Source organism: Hevea brasiliensis, chromosome 8, assembly GCF_030052815.1.
Source record: "Hevea brasiliensis isolate MT/VB/25A 57/8 chromosome 8, ASM3005281v1, whole genome shotgun sequence".
NCBI classification, from domain to species: Eukaryota; Viridiplantae; Streptophyta; class Magnoliopsida; order Malpighiales; family Euphorbiaceae; genus Hevea; species Hevea brasiliensis.
The window spans coordinates 72430021-72444294 of NC_079500.1; positions in this window are offsets into that span (position 1 = coordinate 72430021).

Here is a 14274-nt window from a genome sequence, read left to right on the forward strand (position 1 = left end):
CACAAAAGCAATAAGGCATAAAGCCAAATATAATATCATAATCAGTATAGCCATAGGCTATCATATCACAGAATGGCATAAAGCCACACATCATATGCAGTACTGCTATCAGAACCCTATTAGCATGCCAACCTATCCAAACCAATTACATTAGGCCTACTAGGGCATATTACAAAGTCATTTCTTGAATATTTGTACTTTATATGTAAGGTTACTATTCGTTTCATTAGTCAACTAAAATGTTGACTTTTTCTTTGATAATAGGTATATTGGTTCAAATATCATCAACATACCACATTTTGCATTTTAAAGTTGTTGGCATTAGTTGCCAATTCCATTTCAAAGCTTAGTGTTAGTTATTCGCAATTTTCAGATTTTAAGCACTAAGTTTACTATTCCATTGTCATTTGTACAGTAGGAATTTGATAAAATTGTCTTCATGAAAGTTGTTCCTTATTGTGTCTAATTACATTTTTTTTTTTTGAATCACTTCATTTGGAGTTTTGTAACTTAAGTTATGTCCTAAATCCCATAACTGGCTGGATTGCAAATTTTCTAAATTTTCTAGACAGAACTAAATCTACAGTGTTTTGTACACTGATTGCAAGTCAGCTTTTGAACATGTTATGGTCAGAATTTGAGTTTGGTTTCTTCATGAAAGTTGTAGGTCTATGTCTTAGCTTTCAGCTGGTAAAATTTCAGGTGAATTGGACCTTTCTACGCTAAGTTATGACCAAATGAATGAACACTGTTCATTTGGTCATTTTGCCCAGGCAGAATGCATGTCACTCGGATTAGGGCAATTTTTAGGTCAACTTGGTTTGGTTTTCTGGGAAGGATTTCTTCACCAAAGTTGTGCCATTATGTGTCTAGTTTCATGTCCAATTGGTTTTTCACCAATTGAACCTATATAACTCCTTTTATACCCACCCAAACCTGCTGGACTCACAACCAATCTTGCAGGTCACCAAGGGCAGCATGCCTAAGTTCCACTCCAACATCCTTACTCACTTTAATTCCTCCTTACACACATTTTGTGACACCCCTTACCCGACTATAGTGTAGCTGAGCAAGTTATGCCACTCAGTGTGCCGGAGCACTCTATTTTATCTTAATTCATTTTTATCATGGTTTTGAATACAATTTGTGAAATATAATTCATTTAATCCATTTATCGAAATTATTATTTATTTGAGGTTCCGAAAATTTTTAAAGAAAATCCGGCAGAGTACCGGCTAAAAATGGAGAAAACAGTTCTTCGGAACCTGTGAAAAACACTTCCTATGATCATATTTAATCAATCCCAACTCCAATTATCAACAAAGTCTCAGAATAATTTCAGCAATTTCATTTATTTCTCAATCATTCATCTCATGGTACTCATATACAATTCACATTTTGTATCACATCAAGTTACAGCAATTTCTTAACGATTCCTCTATTTGTCATTTCACATCATCATTAGACTCAAATCATAAATAAATTCTCACATGTGATTTATAATCACAAATTACAAGTACTTACATTAATACAAAATTATATTACATTTGTTCAAATACATATGATAAAATAAGAGTTTAATTACCAAATTTACAAAAATCTCAAAATACAAAATGGGACCTAGTTTCCTACCAATGCACTGTAGTCTGTGAGGTGACACGGACGCTATGCAGAACTGTGAACTGCCTTACCGAATCTATGGTCTACTGGGCCCTCTGTCCAAATCTTCGCACTACGCTGCAAAGCGACGCGCTAAGCATAAAGCTTAGTGGTGCCAATAATACAAGAAAATATAATATGCAAATAAAGATAATAATTTCCTTGCTATTGTGTTCATAATAAATGAATAATTACTAACTTATTGTTTAGTCGAGGGCTATTCATGTTTTATGATATTAACTTCTTCATGCATTTCGTTAATTATTTTCTTCATGATCTTGAGCTTCTTTGTATTTTTGGTAATCATTCCTGATACTTAATTTTCGTATTTTCTTTAATGATCAGTTCAATCATAGTTATACTTTTCCATGCCCAAGTAACCTATACTGGACGACTGGACTGGATAACGGGTCGTTGGCACTAGACACCACGGTGCCTCGGGCCATCATACCATGGGACGCAGAACGTCAACCACGTATGCAGTCAGTATGGCTAAAAAGCCATGATATCACATGATCGGCATAAAAGCCATGAATACGGGCATAAAAGCCATGAATACGGGCATAAAGCCATGAATACAGGCATAAAGCCTTTCGCAGTACTGCTAAAACAATACCCTATTGGCATGCCAAACTATCCAAACCAATCTTGTTAGGTATACTAGGGCATTTGATACTTTAAAATTCTTTAATCTTTGAATTTCAACTTTTAGTGTCACTATTCATTTCATTGGTCAACAAGAAAGTTGACTTTTGCATAGAAAGTAGGTACATTGACTTTGGCACTTCAAACATACCACATTTTTCATTTAAAACTTGTTGGAAGTGATCACCATTACCATTTCTAGGCTTAAACCAAGGGAAACAAAATTTTCAGTTTTTGAAGCTTAACTTTACTATTCCATTAAGCACTGTTACAGTGGGAATTTGAGGAAATGGTAAACATGAAAGTTGTTCCTTATTTTGTCTAGTTGATTTTTTTTTTTTTGAATTATTCCATTTGGAGTTTTGTAGCTCAAGTTATGGCCAAAATAAGTTTACTGTTCACGTGTACGGTTCATGCTGAAATTTTGGGTTTTGGCAGATTTTGGTCCAACTTTGGTCAGTAATTTGACCAAGTTAAGTTCATAATTTGGTCTAACTTTCTTCATATGAAATGTTCTACCATGCCTTAGGTTTCTATCGGTTCAAGAATCACCTAAATCCGAGTTTTCTAGAGAGAGTTATAGCCATCCAAACATTACTGTTCAAATGTAAATCTGCAGAGTTGCAGGTTTGATAACTCAACTTTGTTCAATAATTTGAATGGGTTAATGGCATAATTTGGGGTGATATTCTTCATGAAAATTGTTTGTCTATATCATATCTTGTTGCTGTAAAAATTTCAGGTCAATTTGACCATTCTACAGTGAGTTATGGCCAAATGAACAGTTACTGTTCATTTGGTCATTCTGCAGGGGCTGTTTGCAGGGTATCCGGATTGGGACCAACTTTTAGTCCTCTTGCTTTGGTCTTTTGGGCATGGTTTCTTCAGCAAAAATGTGGCATTATAAGCCTAATTTCATGTCCAATTGGCCAAACACCAATTGGACCAACACAGCCCAAGATATGGCAGTCCAAGTGGACTGAAATTTCAGTCACTCTGCTGCTGTCCTTAGGCAGCCTACACATTCACTTTACCATGCTATATTTCAGTCCAAATTGTGGTCAACTTACCTAAAATGGTCACTAATTGACCCTTATAATGTTCTTTCACAATTTCATAAGCTAAATCCAAGTTTCACACCTCAAAACCCTAATTTCCATTATAAATTTTCACAACTACCTTAATTAATCACTTTCATTCCTTACATATATATATATATATATATATATATATATATATATATATATATATATATATATATATATTTTTTTTTTTTAAACATACTCTCTAGTTCACTCTAACTCCATCAAGACACTCAATCATGTTCCTTCTTTAGGGCTGCCAAAAATCATGGTGGACATACACATAACTTTTATTCATTTAAGTTACAAATTCATACTTGTTTCAAGTCTCTAGCATGGGATTAAAGAGTTTTAAGTATATATGTGCACTAACCTCTTGTAGGGCAGAATTTTCCCAAGTTAATCTTCACTTTCTTTCCCTTTCTAGGCTGCCAAACACTTCCCAAGAGGTAGAGACAAGTTTTTAGTGAAGGGACTTAGGGTTTTGGGGTGAGGAAAGCATGGAAATTGAAGCTTTAGAAAGTTTGTTAATGGAGGAGTGAGGGAGGAGGTGAAAAACGTTTTTGAAGGAGAAGAAGGGCTGCTGTTTGCTTTTTAATTCTTTGGTCTCTTTTGACTCTTTTTATTAGTTAATTTGATGGTTACTTAATTGTGATTGGTGGACAATTTTAAATGACCTCATAATATGTCATAATTGGCATTTTATTGTATTTTCTTTTCTTTTCTCTTCTACTAACTTCAAATTAATTTTTCATCAACATTAATTCATATTTTATGTCATAATAATTATTTACTCAACTGGACAAGTCGGCCAAAAATCGTCTCTGAAGGCGAAATGACCAAAATGCCCTCCGTTTGGCTTAACGGGTTAAAATTGTCTGTACCGATTGAAAATTTTTTCTAAATATTTTCTTGGCATTCTAATGCCATAGGAATCTCAATGACCCTTCTCTGGAGTCCCAAAAATTATTTTATGAATTTTTTCCCGAGTCTAGGGCTCCTCGTTGCGAGAACCGCAACTTACCTCTGGTTACCCATCGCTTTGGGCACCGGCTCATTTGACTTAGTTGCAATTTATTTCTAAATTTTTTTACTAAATTTTTCTTATTAATATTTGAGTTAATTATGGTTCCTCACTTTAGTTTAAATATTTTTCCAGAAGTTCTAGCTGTCCGGACCGACACCGGTCACCGGAATAGTAGACTGTGCGGAATTGCTACCGGGAGGATGTTACAACTCTTCCCCTCTTATTTAAATTTCGTCCTCGAAATTTACCCAATGTAAATAGCCAAGGAGCTAATACCTCTTTATTTCTTCACCTTTCCGTGTTATCCTACTTCACTTTCTCCTTAGTCTCAATCCTATTCTCAAACAGTTATGTACTCATCCTTTTTCATCTTAAATATAGTCTCCTTCTCATCTCCATTCGCTATCTCATTGTCTCTTCACTCTCTTATTCCATACCTTAACCTAAAATAAACAGGAAATACAGATCTGCAATAGTGTCACCTCGACTCTTATGAATGCAATGCATGATATGCAATCTATCTAGGTCCAGAAACGCCTAAACCGCGCTCTGATACCACTAAATGTGACACCCCTTACCCGACTACAGTGTAGCCGAGCAAGTTATGCCACTCAGTGTGCCGGAGCACTCTATTTTATCTTAATTCATTTTTATCATGGTTTTGAATACAATTTGTGAAATATAATTCATTTAAGCCATTTATCGAAATTATTATTTATTTGAGGTTCCGAAAATTTTTAAAGAAAATCCGGCAGAGTACCGGCTAAAAATGGAGAAAACAGTTCTTCGGAACCTGTGAAAAACACTTCCTATGATCATATTTAATCAATCCCAACTCCAATTATCAACAAAGTCTCAGAATAATTTCAGCAATTTCATTTATTTCTCAATCATTCATCTCATGGTACTCATATACAATTCACATTTTGTATCACATCAAGTTACAGCAATTTCTTAACGATTCCTCTATTTGTCATTTCACATCATCATTAGACTCAAATCATAAATAAATTCTCACATGTGATTTATAATCACAAATTACAAGTACTTACATTAATACAAAATTATATTACATTTGTTCAAATACATATGATAAAATAAGAGTTTAATTACTAAATTTACAAAAATCTCAAAATACAAAATGGGACCTAGTTTCCTACCAATGCACTGTAGTCTGTGAGGTGACACGGATGCTATGCAGAACTGTGAACTGCCTTACCGAATCTGTGGTCTACTGGGCCCTCTGTCCAAATCTTCAGTACCTACGCGTTGCAAAAGCGACGTGCTAAGCATAAAGCTTAGTGGTGCCAATAATACAAGAAAATATAATATGCAAATAAAGATAATAATTTTCTTGCTATTGTGTTCATAATAAATGAATAATTACTAACTTATTGTTTAGTCGAGGGCTATTCATGTTTTATGATATTAACTTCTTCATGCATTTCGTTAATTATTTTCTTCATGATCTTGAGCTTCTTTGTATTTTTGGTAATCATTCCTGATACTTAATTTTCGTATTTTCTTTAATGATCAGTTCAATCACAGTTATACTTTTCCATGCCCAAGTAACCTATCCGACGATCGATGGATAACGGGTCGCTGGCACCGACACCGTGGTGCCTCGCCGTCATCATACCATGGGACGCAGTAACGCCAACCACGTATAAATGCAAGATGGCTAAAAAGCCATGATATCACATAATCGGCATAAAAGCCATGAATACGGGCATAAAAGCCAAGAATAAGGGCATAAAGCCATGAATACAGGCATAAAGCCTTCGCGATCGCTAAAACAATACTCTATTGGCATGCCAAACTATCCAAACCAATCTTGTTAGGTATACTAGGGCATTTGATACTTTAAAATTCTTCAATCTTTGAATTTCAACTTTTGGTGTCACTATTCATTTCATTGTCAACAAGAAAGTTGACTTTTGCATAGAAAGTAGGTACATTGACTTTGGCACTTCAAACATACCACATTTTTCATTTAAAACTTGTTGGAAGTGATCACCATTACCATTTCTAGGCTTAAACCAAGGGAAACAAAATTTTCAGTTTTTGAAGCTTAACTTTACTATTCCATTAAGCACTGTTACAGTGGGAATTTGAGGAAATGGTAAACATGAAAGTTGTTCCTTATTTTGTCTAGTTGATTTTTTTTTTTTTGAATCACTCCATTTGGAGTTTTGTAGCTCAAGTTATGGCCAAAATAAATTTACTGTTCACGTGTACGGTTCATGCTGAAATTTTGGGTTTTGGCAGATTTTGGTCCAACTTTGGTCAGTAATTTGACCAAGTTAAGTTCATAATTTGGTCTAACTTTTTTCATATGAAATGTTCTACCATGCCTTAGGTTTCTATCGGTTCAAGAATCACCTAAATCCGAGTTTTCTAGAGAGAGTTATAGCCATCCAAACATTACTGTTCAAATGTAAATCTGCAGAGTTGCAGGTTTGATAACTCAACTTTGTTCAATAATTTGAATGGGTTAATGGCATAATTTGGGGTGATGTTCTTCAAGAAAGTTGTTTGTCTATATCATATCTTGTTGCTGTAAAAATTTCAGGTCAATTTGACCATTCTACAGTGAGTTATGGCCAAATGAACAGTTACTGTTCATTTGGTCAATCTGCAGGGGCTGTTTGCATGGTATCCGGATTGGGACCAACTTTTGGTCCTCTTGCTTTGGTCTTTTGGGCATGGTTTCTTCAGCAAAAATGTGCCATTATAAGCGTAGTTTCATGTCCAATTGGCTAAACACCAATTGGACCAACACAGCCCAAGATATGGCAGTCCAAGTGGACTGAAATTTCAGTCACTCTGCTGCTGTCCTTAGGCAGCCTACACATTCACTTTGCCATGCTATATTTCAGTCCAAATTGTGGTCAACTTACCTAAAATGGTCACCAATTGACCCTTATAATGTTCTTTCACAATTTTATAAGCTAAATCCAAGTTTCACACCTCAAAACCCTAATTTCCATTATAAATTTTCACAACTACCTTAATTAATCACTTTCATTCCTTACATATATATATATATATATATATATATATATATATATATTTTTAAGCATACTCTCCAGTTCACTCTAAGTCCATCAAGACACTCAATCATGTTCCTTCTTTAGGGCTGCCAAAAATCATGGTGGACATACACATAACTTTTATTCATTTAAGTTACAAATTCATACTTGTTTCAAGTCTCTAGCATGGGATTAAAGGGTTTTAAGTATATATGTGCACTAACCTCTTGTAGGGCAGAATTTTCCCAAGTTAATCTTCACTTTCTTTCCCTTTCTAGGCTGCCAAACACTTCCCAAGAGGTAGAGACAAGTTTTTAGTGAAGGGACTTAGGGTTTTGGGGTGAGGAAAGCATGGAAATTGAAGCTTTAGAAAGTTTGTTAATGGAGGAGTGAGGGAGGAGGTGAAAAACGTTTTTGAAGGAGAAGAAGGGCTGTTGTTTGCTTTTTAATTCTTTGGTCTCTTTTGACTCTTTTTATTAGTTAATTTGATGGTTACTTAATTGTGATTGGTGGACAATTTTAAATGACCTCATAATATGTCATAATTGGCATTTTATTGTATTTTCTTGTCTTTTCTCTTCTACTAACTTCAAATTAATTTTTCATCAACATTAATTCATATTTTATGTCATAATAATTATTTAATCAACTGGACAAGTCGGCCAAAAATCGTCTCTGAAGGCAAAATGACCAAAATGCCCTCCGTTTGGCTTAACGGGTTAAAATTGTCTGTACCGATTGAAAAATTTTTCTAAATATTTTCTTGGCATTCTAATGCCATATGAATCTCAATGACCCTTCTCTGGAGTTCCAAAAATTATTTTATGAATTTTTTCTCGAGTCTAGGGCTCCTCGTTGCAAGAACCGCAACTTACCTCTGGTTACCCATCGCTTGGGCACTGGCTCATTTGACTTAGTTGCATTTTATTTCTAAATTTTTTTACTAAATTTTTCTTATTAATATTTGAGTTAATTATGATTCCTCACTTTAGTTTAAATATTTTTTCAGAAGTTCTAGCTGTCCGGACCGACACCGGTCACCGGAACAGTAGACTGTGCGGAATTGCTACCGGGAGGATGTTACACATTTAAATGGTCACTAATTGACCATTACAAGGTTAACATACCATTACATGAGCAAACCCTAATGTTATTCAAATGTCCAAGTTCTCAAGTTTATTCATGCACTATACTTGCATTTCACTTACATAATCATGTTCAAGCACTCATCTCATGCTATGGGAAGCTCATAAACACTTTACTTTAAGTAAATTCATCAAACCCTAACCACCCCTAGGTTGCTAAAATTTATAGGAATGGATACACACAATTTTTATTTTGTTTTTCTTACATTTTCTACTTATCTCATGGCATTAAGCATGAATCAAGTAAAAGTGCTAAGAGATTGGACACTAACCTTGTTGGAGCTGAATTTCAAGCTAACCAAACTTGCTTTTTCCTTCCTCTTTTGGCTGCCCAGAGGATGTTCAAGTTGCAAGATCAAATTTTTGTGAAGCTAAGTAGTGGTTTCAAGTGAAATTTGGTGAGGTTTGAAGCTTTCATTAAGCTTCCATGGAGGAATGGGTTTAGGAAAGGGAAACGTCTGGTTTGGGGTGAGGAAGAGCATATTGTGTTTTGTTAATTTTTACCTCATTTTACCTCTTTTTAGTTGGTTTTTAATAGATTGTTCAAATGTGATTGGTGTGAGCACTTTTAATGACATCATATGATGTCATAATTTCCTATTTCTTTCATTTTTCTTTTCTTTTCTTTTCTACTCATTTTCAATTAAATTTTTAGTAATATTTTGTAACACCCCTATTTGCATAGCCTGGTATATTTCACTGTTCCGGTGATCGGAGTCAGTTCGGATAATTAAGGGGATTAGAACCACACTTAAGACAACTAGATAAGCCATAAACACATATAATTAGTAATTGTCAATTAGTTAAGTATAAATAAGAAAAATAGAACATAAGAAGTTAAACGAGCCGAGAGTCACAGCGATGGGTGACCTTCTCGGGAAGGACTGCGAAGTTGATTTAAACTCGAATTTCGAACCGTAAAATATGACGTCGCGGTCCTTAGGACCATTATGAACATAGTGGAAAAGAGAAAATCATGAAAAAGAATTGTTAATTCAGTCAAATAATTAGGTTAGGGAGCCGAAAGAAATATTGAATTATTTGCAAACCAGGTTGAACCGGCGAGGGGCAATTTGATCAATTGACCCCGAGAGCTGACTCTTGACCTAACTGTCAAATAAAATAGGAGAAAAGAAAATTTTGGAATTGAGAATTAAATTAAAGAACTAATAGAAAAAAAAAAAGAAAATGAAAAAGGTGTAGGGAGATGACATCATGCATGACATCATGCATGATGCCATAAAAAGTAATAATTAATATATTTAATTAATTAGATTTTTGGTCTTCCATAAGATAAAGACGTAAAGAAAAGAAAAAGAAAAAAAAAAACAAAATTGGTATTCTTCCCATTGTTGCCGCCTCACTCTCTCCCTCACCCTCTCCCTCACTTAAACCACCATTAAAGCTCATTTTGAGCTTGAAGAACCCTAAATCCCACCCTAGAAAATTTACTTACCAACCTTAAACCTTGTTGATTTCACTTGAAAAGAAGTTTGAGCAAGAAAAAGAAAGGAAAAAAAAAGAAGAGAATTGAGGAAGAGGAATTTCAAGTGAGGTAAGCAATCTAAATTGAAAATTTTAGTTTATTGGTTATGTTTGTGGTTTGAGTAACCTAGAAATTTATTTAAAATCAAAAGAAAACATGTGTAGAGGACCAAAGGGAATTTTAGCCAGCCATGGATGTATGAGAATATGATGTGTTTTGAATGAATTAAATGTGTTAGGAAGCTTGAATGAGTTGGGAAATGGTGTTTGTATGTTTGGAATTAATCAAATGTGACAATTAGTGTGAATTAGGGTTTTGCATTTAGGGTTTAGAGACAAAAATGTGAGAAATTGGTAAATGATATGTTTGACCTATTTTGAGGTGAGAAATGGTCATTTGTGACAAAATGAAATGTGTTGGAAGTGTTGGAGTTGAGACTAAATTCGGACTCAATGTGGTCATGCTGCTGGCAGCATGACCAAGGTCTCTTTGAGGGACCAAAAATGAAATTTTACAAGTCCAGTTGGTATGAGACCAATTGGGAATGAAAATAGACACTAAATGACACAATTTTCATTTAGGAAGCATGCCTAAAAAGTGACCAAAACCTAGTGAACAAATTGACCAAACTTGAAAAATCTCAGTCTGTCCCTGTACAAACTGACCTAATGAACAGTGTTTGTTCATTTGACCATAACTTGAGCTAGGCAGGTCTAAATGACCTGACATTTTACAAGTGGAGAGTTGAGGTATAGACCTAAAACTTTCATGAAGAACACAAACCCAAATTATGCCATTAACCAAGTCACTTGGCCACCTAAATTTGGTGACCTAAAACTGCCAGAACCAAAAATTGCCCAGAATTTTGGGTTGAGTCTAATCCAGCAGCCATGGTTAAAATGGCTATAACTTGAGCTACAAAACTCCAATTGAATTGATTCAAAAAGGATAATAAACTTAAGACGATAGAGAACATTTTCTATGAAGGAAGTTTTGCCAAATTCCAACAGTAAAGTGACCAATGGAACAGTGCAATTTAGGACACAAAAATTGAAAAATTGCAAATTTGCCTAAAAGACTTAGAATTTGAGAAAATGACCAAAAACCAACAAGTTTGGCAACCAAAATGTGGTATGTGAGTGAAGTTGGAGTTCCCATACCTATTAAGCCTTAGAAAGTCAACAAATTGACTTGAATAGTACCATGAATAGTAACTCCAAAATGAAAATTTCCAAGAATGTTAGTTTAAGCATATTTGGGCTAGAATTAAGTATTTATGAATTAATTATTGGATTTACTGTGAAATAAGATACTGAAACACTATAAATTTTGTGTTTCAGCTGAAAAAGACCCGGAAGGTATAAGGGACTGAGTCAAGGCCTAGAGGCGACTCACGTTAGGTTTGTGCACAAAAATTTTTAAATTATAGTTTTCATAATGGAAATTGATTTGTTATACATTGTGAATGTTTTTGTTCATTATGAATTTCGAGAATGTTGTTTTACCTATTCTACAATGGAAATTTGGAATGAAAATTATTTATTGATTTGCATGAAATATTTGAACAATATGGTTTTGAATTTAGTTATGGCTTTGAAAATCTTTTAGTTATGGCTTTGAAAATCTTATTTGAAAAATAGTGTGTTGCCTACTTTGTAAATGAAAAGTTTAGAGTGAAATATGATTTGTGAATTGTATAAAATATTTGAATAACTTGATTTAAATTGTTTTTAATTCACACTTGGCATGGCAATACTAATATGTTCCTCCTCCACTTGTGGGGTGAGTATGATATTTGATCAGTTTCCTCCCTCTCTGGCTTCCCAGTCTGAGGGGTGAGTGTAGATGAGTACTCATTAGCTAGCTAGCTACCTCCCTCATTGATTTCGATTAGTGGGGGTGTTTGCCTTGTCGTGATGTACACACGACATGTTCGAAAATTTTGTATCATGGCCTAAGTTGTGTTATTATTTGGCAACACTATGTTTATTGAATTATTTGATTAAAGTTGTGTTATGTTAAGCTTTAAAAATTATGATTTGTTATAAATGTGATTTGAAAAATTGAAATATGATTGTGAAATATTTAAATGATTAATTGTTCATAAATGTTTTATATTATGCATTTTATGCTTTATTGTGCACCACTGCGTATTTATATACTCAATGATAGCTTTAACTTGCTATCGCAGATAGAAAAAAAAAAAAACATAGCAGCAGAGCGAGCTACTACAGTTAGAGAGGAGCACAATTGAAGAATTTTTGTACCGGTATTTGTCTATACCCTGGTAGTTTAGTTTGATGTAAATATGATAGTATGCATATGTATATCTATAATTTGAGCAGTTGTACAGATAAAATTGTAATAATATTATTTTTGAAATTTTGCATCTGTAAATTAACTTATGATTATAAATTAATGTTTTAAAATGCAATGTGCATGAGTTATGAAATGTTTTGAGATATTAATTCTTGATTTCAAATTTGGATTTTGAGTTGAAGTGTTGCCATTGTTGTTGATTTGAAGTTTGGTTGTTGCAAATGAAGTTGTGATTGAGAAATATATTGGGAGTTTTTTTATTTTTAGTTTTTGAAGAACTGTTTTCTCAAAATATAGATGGCACTCTGCCAAAATTTTTGTAAAAATTATGGAGATTTTAAATATCCAAAAATTTGATTTATGTTTGGACTCTAAATGAAAGTTTTTAATATTTGAAAAAAAAAATTTACCCACCAATTCCAAAATGAACGAAAATTGTTTTAAAATCCCTTGTAGTATATTTAATAGATTACCGGTAGGTGAAGTACGGTAATTTATTAGGTGTACTATGGGAACATGTTACATCTTACGAGGAGTAGGGTGTGTGTCGACACCATATTTTGGCCGGCCCCCCTCGAAAATCAATAGGGTTTGAAGTCAATCCCCAGCACCAAGTCTCCAGTCATGTCCGATCTCTCTTTGCCAGTTAATCACATTTCCGATCCCTCTTCAAAAGGAATTGATCCAATACCGGATCTCCATATCATTTAAATCCTAGCCGATCTCTCAAATCAATTACCAAGTCTCTTTGCCAGTCAATTACACAGCCGATTTTTTTGTCAAACGAAATTGAACCAACATTAGGTCTTCATGCCATCCGATCCCCCTTTCATAAATATTGTAGTTAACTGTTCAATAAAGTTAAGATTTTAATCCGGCTTAATGGTGCTTCCGATCTTAAGTGTTCAGATCAGGTTTCCAATTTTAATAATCTTAAGTTCCGTTCAGTGTTTGTTCTCGGTTTAGGCCGATCTCATGTTTACAAAGTTTTACCGATCTCTCATACATAGGTTAATAATTGCTTTCAAGTTGTTCTAATATGTTTAGACAATCAGGCGCTTAGGCGACTTAGATACTTTCCGATCTCATCCAGTCAATGAACAAAAAAGGGACTTCATTTCATTTCAAATTAAAAATTTATACAAGTCATTTGGCTGGAGGCTCACCCCCACCTTGTTCTACATTTTGTTCACCTCCTCTCTCACCTTCAGCCTCCTCCTTGCTATCCTCTTTGTCTTGCGGAGCCAGGTCTACCATCCAGGAAAAGTCCTCTTCGGGATAACACTTCTTGAGCTTGGCCAAAAGGTCCCCATGGGCGTTCACATAAGCGCTGGCCTCCCTTGTCACTGCTTCTTCTTCTTTTGCTTTGAGTTCGTCAGTGAGGCGAGCGACATTAGCGGCTCAGAGCGCCCGAACCTCTTCAAGAACATGAGCTTGATCGGTCAACTTATCCTCGTAGAACTTCATCCGCCCCTCAATTTTAGCTATATAGTTTTGGGTGGATGAAAGTTGGGATCGGAGGGAAGCTGCTTCATGACCCACCTTTTCGATCTCTTGGCTCATATGGTGAGCCTTCTCCTGGACAATGTGTTGGTTTACCAAACTCTCCACGCTCAGGCTCATAGTCTGGGTTAGGATATCATCGAGATCGTTCGGGGTTAGCCTATCCCGATCCTCCCGAAGGCAGATGGAGGACCCCAAGACCTTAGCAAAACCCAGATTCTTTCGAACCGTCCGGTTCTTCTCCAGCGAGTGGATCAGGATTTGAGCGCCGCGGGAAAGGGTCCTCATAAAAGGTTGGGAAGGACCTCCTTCCGTACTCGAAGCAACTGGAGGAGGTGGTGGCGGCTCTTCATGTCGCGGAGGAGACCGAACCACT